Source organism: Vombatus ursinus, unplaced genomic scaffold (assembly GCF_900497805.2).
Source record: "Vombatus ursinus unplaced genomic scaffold, bare-nosed wombat genome assembly UNPS02013441.1, whole genome shotgun sequence".
NCBI classification, from domain to species: Eukaryota; Metazoa; Chordata; class Mammalia; order Diprotodontia; family Vombatidae; genus Vombatus; species Vombatus ursinus.
The window spans coordinates 2,276-9,495 of NW_020953219.1; the positions used below are offsets into that span (position 1 = coordinate 2,276).

At 39.6% G+C, this 7,220-nt stretch overlaps 1 pseudogene; it reads right to left on the bottom strand.

Moving 5' to 3' along the window:
• Positions 1-2,118: 2,118 nt before the first annotated feature.
• On the bottom strand, positions 2,119-3,516 carry LOC114040539 (annotated as a pseudogene).
• Between the last annotated feature and the right edge of the window lie 3,704 nt (positions 3,517-7,220).

Genomic DNA, 7,220 nt, shown 5'->3' on the forward strand with positions numbered 1-7,220 from the left:
AGTCGACGGATTTATGTCCTTGTTTCACAAACTTGTTTATTCTTCTCTAATTATACTCACTCTGGAAGAGTGAGACACTTTAGGATTTGAATCATATGTATGATAAATTCAAACATTAATTTAACTCTTGCTTAGGCCATGGAATGACTACAAATTAAGATCAAAACAGCAAGATCTCTTCTGCTTTACAGCTCATTACAGTAATTTAACAACAAATTATCTTGTAAACGAAAATTTACTAGGCCTTCAAAAAAAATCAGACAAGAGATTTTTTTTCAAAACATTTCTTCTAAAAGTATTTCTCTTCTTTAAAAATAGTTTAAACTTCATCCTGATGTTAAGAAGAATAATCACTAAACTTTTATGGAGGAAAATTAGTTGGAAACTTTTAAAATGATAAATATCTCTATTTTCCACTGTTAAGCAAAAATAAATCTCTAAAATTGGAATTCATTAAAACTAAGTTGGTGTAAAATGTCCTCAAGTAACATAAAATAAATTCCCAAAGTATTATAACAAACTAAATTCCTAGTTATTACAGAATTCCTAGAAATCACAAAGTTCCTTAGTCAAAAAAGTTGTTCACAATGGAGATGAGAGTCAGTTTTTATAATGCATGAAGAACATACCCAATTAAATTAGCCTTATCATAATAACAAATATTATCAAGTCTTTAAAATTTTACTCAGTATCTTTTCTTTCCTTTGTCCTTAAATGTATCACTGGAAAATAATTACATTCTGGAATTTCACGTAGATAGTGAATGTGGTAGTCCATAAATCTCCAAATTAAAATACATAAATATATATCCTTAGATGAAGCAGACTTGAAAATCACATCCCTAATTTCTTTTAAGGATTCTCATGCACTCAGTAGGAATTCCACAACACATGAAACTTTTGCACAGAGTTGATAAGAATTTTAGGTGAAATTTCCTCTTAAATATAGACAAAACCTAGAAGTTTATCCTAACCCATACATTTTCCCCTATTTTTTGGGGGGGGGGAATACAATTCTTAATCTAATATCTCTAGATCATAAGAGAAACTGCTGTTTCAACAACATAGCTGACACAATATAAGAACATTCAGAAATATAACCATACCATAAGCAATTATCATGTACTTAAAATTTGAAACAGAGCCAATCAACTACCAATAAGGTGACCTTAATTTAGTTGAATGAGCCAATCAAATGTGGATTCATAATCACTAATGGTAACATTTTAATTTCTAAGGCCCAATACTTTTAGCACTTTTTTTTTAAGACTTAAGGAATTTATTCCTGTTAGAGTAGAGGGAGACAAAAATACATAGAATCAGTGACTTAGGATTACATAAGCACACATATATTGGTGTAAGGAGGAAACTTCCCAGCAGATTGAGGAAACTGGCTCTCATTTCCCATTCTGTTGTCATGGAGATACTGAGGCCTATTATGACTTAACCATTTGGATAATTTAAATGCCACCAAACTACAGTCCTCTTCCAAGTGCCTATGCTGAACAATCCATATGCCTCAGAAAATGAAAACAGCAAACTATGATCAACTTGGGAATAGCGCGTGGCCTTTAACAGTCCAACAAGGACCAGCTTTAGTTAAGTTTTGCAAAAAGTTTCTAAAAATTCTTCCGGCCTGTATCTCATCTTTTCAAACCACCATTCTTTCTTTCGTCACAATGACACAGCTGAGTGATGCCTGGAAAATACAAACCAATAATACTCTTTTCCAGCTTTATCCAAACTCTTGTTTGCTTTCAACTATGCCCCCTTGAGACAGCACTAAATTTTTAAAGGCTATGGGCCTAGACTATTCATAATTTAACTAGTCCACACCTACTTCCTGTCTCTTTTGGTAAGTGTGTACTACACCTCTAGAGTATCAATCAGCAAGTATTTATTAATCAAATGTCTATGTGCCACCACTGTGCATCAGCATCCAATCAAAATAACATATGAGGCACTATTCAAGAGTTATCTTCTGCAATCTGAGGAACAGGCAGTCAAGACAGTCTATGGAAAGATCGTTCTGGGATTTCTTTTTGGGGGAGCAAAAGTTATTTGGGCTACAGGGTTTACAGAGGTGGTCTAAGAGAAATGGATAACCTAAAGAGTATTATTATGTTAAATGAATGTTTTGATGGGATAAAAGATGTGCTTTCTGCAGAAAGCTCTCCTCATACTTGGTGCACTGACAGGGTTTTTCACCTGTGTGTGTCCTCTGGTGTGTTATGAAGTGTGAATGCTGGTTAAAGTTCTTACCACAGTCTGGGCATTTATAAGGTCTTTCCCCCAAATGAATTCTCTGATGGGTAACAAAATGTGAACTCTGATTGAAGCTCTTACCACATTCCCCACATTTATAAGGTCTTTCACCTGTGTGGATCCTTTGGTGCTTAATGAGGGCAGAACTGTCAGTGAATCTTTTCCCATAACCATCACACTTATAAAGTCTCTCCCCACTGTGTGTTGTCTGATCGGTGACAAGGTGAGAATTCTGACTGAAACTTTTATCACATTCAGGACAGCTAAAGGTATCTCTCTTGAATGAGTGCTCATGAGGCTACAAAATGGGAATTATCTCAGAAGCCTTTCCCACACTCAGATCATTTATAAGGTTGTTCTCCTGTGTGGGTTCTTTGGCACCTAACCAAATCTGAGCTCTGGCTAAACCTCTCCCCAGAGTCATTGGGTAATGAAATTTGAAATCCAACTACAGCTTCTCTGACACTCAAGACATTTATAGGGCTTCTCTCCTGTGTGGGTTCTCTGGTGCATGATAAGGTATAGCTTCTGACTGGAGGTCTTCCCACAGTCTGGACACTTGTAAGGTCTCTCGCCTGTGTGGGTCCTCTGATGTTTGATGAGAGTTGAGCTGTCACTGAAGCTTTTTTCCGCACCCATTACACCTGTAGGATTTCTCTCCAGCATGTGTTCCGCAGTGAGTGACAAGGTCTGAGCTCTGTTTGAAGGCTTTCCCATGTACAAGACACTTATATGACCTCTTTCCAGTATGGATTGTCAGGTGTTTCATGAGACAAGAAGTCTGGTTACAGTTTTTTTCCTCCACATTTGGCACACACATTGGGTTTTTCACCTACATATCTACCTAGGAGCTCACTTAAATGTCTCTCCTTTGAAAGGAGTTCCCTTTGTCTCTCCCCTGTGAGAGTTCCATGGTGTCCTTCTAATAATATATGTTTCCTTTCTTGTTTTCTTTCCCAATCAGGATTCTGAGAGATATCTTTTTGGGGCCTTCCTGAAGATGGCCCGGACTGTTCTGCGGCCTCAGAAACTTCCTGGTTCAGCTTCTCCACCTGGTTCTCAAAGTCTGTGTGAGCTTCTCTCAGCATCTCTCCCTCCTCCAAGCTCTGGAGATCCAGGACCCATGGTTCTTCTTTCTGCTCAAGCTGGGAAATCATAGTGGGTCTAGAAATCCCATTGAGAGTTCATTCTTCTAACCCTGCTGGAAGCAACCCTGGAGAGGATTCTCTAGGGAGGGCCCAGACAACCCACATCATCCACTGTCATCAATCCCCCCCTTCCCGCTCTCTTGCCATTGGTTTAACGTCTCCGCGTCTTATGGCTTTCTTTCTCCATTGGTCCAGAGGGTTGTCAAAGAGGCCTGTGGGGCGGGCCAACGACGCGGAGGATGCAGGGAATTGTGGTCCCGGGAGAGCTGTTGAGAGGACTCTGGCTCCCAGCATGCTCTGTTATCACACCTAGGCCAGTGCCCAGCCCCGGCACTCAAAATCCACGCATGCGCAGACACCCCCCCTCTCCCCCGCCCTCCACACACAGTCGAGGCCTTGTTCCACTTCAGCGCCCGTCCCCAAGCCCTCCCACCCGAGCCCGAATCCATTCACCACTCCCAGGGCAGGGCCAGGCCCGACATGGGATGGAAAAGGAAGGGAAATTCCCTTCGAGCTGTGAAGGCCAGGCCACTTAGGATGCTCTTAGCACTTTAAAAGAAAAGATTATTATCCATAAATTCATATTTTTCCCCCTATTTGAAGCCCTGATATTTGGGAAGACCAGGCTTATTGTCAAAAGCTTCCACTGTGATTCCAATTCCTTTTAGTAGGATTAGATGCTATGGAGGATCCAACCCTATACATGTAAATATAAGTAACTACCATTTAGCAGGTAGAAGCTTTCCCACCCTTGAGCTCAATAGTTAAACAAATGAATTTGCTTATGAGACTAACTTTACTCCAATTATCATAAAAGACACATGAGCACACTTAATTAATTCCGAAACAGTACATATCAATACGCTGTTTGCAGTAAAACATGTTTGTTACAACAGGACACACAGTATAAACTGGTATTATTTCCACAGTAGTAGTAAACTTTGAAACAACCTGTTATCAATTTAGATGAATGCACTTCCAAATCACTTTGCACAGAGAATCATTCATCTCATCATTAATATTGAAACTATAACTTTAAACCACCTTGCATATTTTCATAATAGTCAAGATTTCAAATGAAAAATCTGCTATCATAGTAAATATCAATATTATTATTACCTGTTTATAATCAAATGTACCTCATTAAATATTTAATAGTTTCAAATTATCAAATTTTTATCTCATCCTTTTAAAAGGCCCATTCCAGATTAAGAGTTGCTTTAACACCATTTCTACCTCACGATGGTCCCTCAAATTTAACAATCTAAGAGTTTTGTAAATACAATACAATTTGGAAATACAGTAGTAATGGATAAATTGCATTTTCAGATTATCCCATAGAGAAATTATTGATCTCATTACTTTTGGTATTTAAAAACCACTTCAAAGTTATCAGGTATGGAACAATTACATTAAATTAGAGAGATAACAATAATGTCATCTAACATATGACAGTCATTGCTTTACGTCCTTTACAATCATTTTGTTATTTTGATCCCATAACAACAACCATTATTATTTTTCCCTTTACAAGTGAAGAAACAGGGCAAACAGAGATAAAAGAGCTTGCCATAAATTACAAAGTTGACACATTTTTGCATCTGGAACAGAGAAGTATGGAGTTTACCAAGAGCAGAGGCTGACTTCTCACCTCATAGTGCTATTGTCAGGCCTTTCCAGGGGTTTGGGTGGCTGATGGCATGGCCTTCCAGTAGTGATAATTTTTGGTGGCAGGGCTTAGGGAATCTCACCCACATCTGACCTGTCTACCTCTCCCCTCCCCACAGATGCAGAATTTGCTGAGCCTGGGGTGGTTTGCAGCTGCTGGGGCGGGGTGGGCAGAATATATTGAACCTGGGTGATATTTCCAAGCTTTGTCTAGAAGGGTGGGCTGCACGGTGCCCAAGGGCACAGGGCCTATTAGGGCCACTGCCAGTCTGTGATTACTGTCCCTTCCGTCCTTTTGCCAGATGGAGAAGGCTGATTTAAGTTTTCCTTACAATTCTCCAGCAATTTCTTCTCTTTTACAATCCCTATATTGAGCTACTTACCTCTGGGGAGGGAGTGGAAAATGCTGAGGAATCAAGATTGGGAGGAGTGTTTTGGCAGAGGGTGAGCTCCTGAAATTACCACCAGTCTCAGGAGTTTTCTCCAGCAATCCCAAAATGATCAATTTCCCAACTACTTAATGATTAATCTCAAAACCTCTAGAATCTGCTAAGAAGTCTTTAGCTGTATTTAACTTTTGACTGTTGTTCCAGGCTGGCCAGGCCAGGAACCATAAGGAAAAGATTCTTACGGGTTTGTTTGTTTTGCTAGTTGCAGCGCTTAGAAGTCTTTGGATGCATTGTAAATTTTACAAGGTAATAGACTTGCTCACAGCATACATGATACAGACAAAGAGACACACACTGACAGACAAATTGACAGGACAAATACAATACAAACATAGTGCACACTTAATGACAGAGAGAGAGGAAATTAGAGACTTGTTAGAAACTCCCATCACAAATTGGCTATTATTACTCCAAGGAAGGGGAGTTGAGGAATTTGTAACGATCCAAGACCTAACAGTGTAATTGGATCTTGCGATCCTTTCTCAAGTGCCTCGAGGTTGCAAATATAAAGGGGCAAGTTTCTATGAAGTTAAGTTAGGGGATCTGAGTCCCCTTCAGGACCTTAGCCTCTCTTTTTTCTTTATTTTTTTTTTCTTTAGGGAAAAGGGGATGGGGAAAGAGGATTATTTGGCACCTGAAGTGACTTTGTGAGCTTTAAAGGAAGAAATTTCTGCCTTATTCTCACTCTGCCATTTAAGCAAACCAGCAGTGGCAAAAAACAACAACAACAACAACAACTTTCCACCAGAGTCTAGACTGGAATACAGAGGATATACGAATTGCAGGGACACCCTATGCATGTGGCCTTTGTCCCCCACAGCAAGCTTAAAGAGAAAAATTTGAACTACAAGGAATGAATGAGCAGGGTCCATTTAGGAGCAGAGGTAAAGAAGGGACTTACCATCCCCGTCCAGGGTTGGAGAATAAGTCCTGTGGGCACCCAGAACCAGCACTGTCCAGGGAAGGGTCCAATCTATAGCACTGTCCCATCTGATCAAAGGCACCATTACTGTAAACCATTACTAAGTTCATTCTGAGAAAGACAAATGGGGGCAGCTAGGTGACGCAGTAGATAGAGCACCAGCCTTGGAGTCAGGAAGACCTGAGTTCAAATCCGGCCTCAGACTAGATACTTGATACTTACTAGCTGTGTGACCCTGGGCAAGTAACTTACCCCCAATTGCCTTGCAAAAAAACCAAACAAACACAAAATTAGTCTGAATATGAGTGTTTATTTCTCTCAAAGCTTGTGAGACATGCATATAGAGATATGCATGGGAGCTCATCATGAAACAATGAACCCAAAGGTGGACAAAGGACTTTTTATATTTTCAGAGCAATTCCCTCTCACTCCTCCTTCCCTTCCTGGTTCAAGATGCTAAGTCAGCCAAAATTATGATGTCCAAATGTTTAACCATGATATGAGAAAGGAATTTCTTAAGTGAATAAATTGTAAATACAATATGATAGGAGAATGTCAAAGTGTCAATTGAAATTATAGATCCAGGATATCTGTGTTTCTTTTACCATTAATATGATATAACATAGTGTATGTCCATAAAACACTAAGATAAGAAAAGTCCCACTATTTAAGGTAGTGTCTGGGTCAAGGCACCTTAGTGGTCATAAACAGAAGGATGCTCTTGGTCAGCTTCAGGTGCTGATACAGCAAGTGGAATTCTGGGTTCACT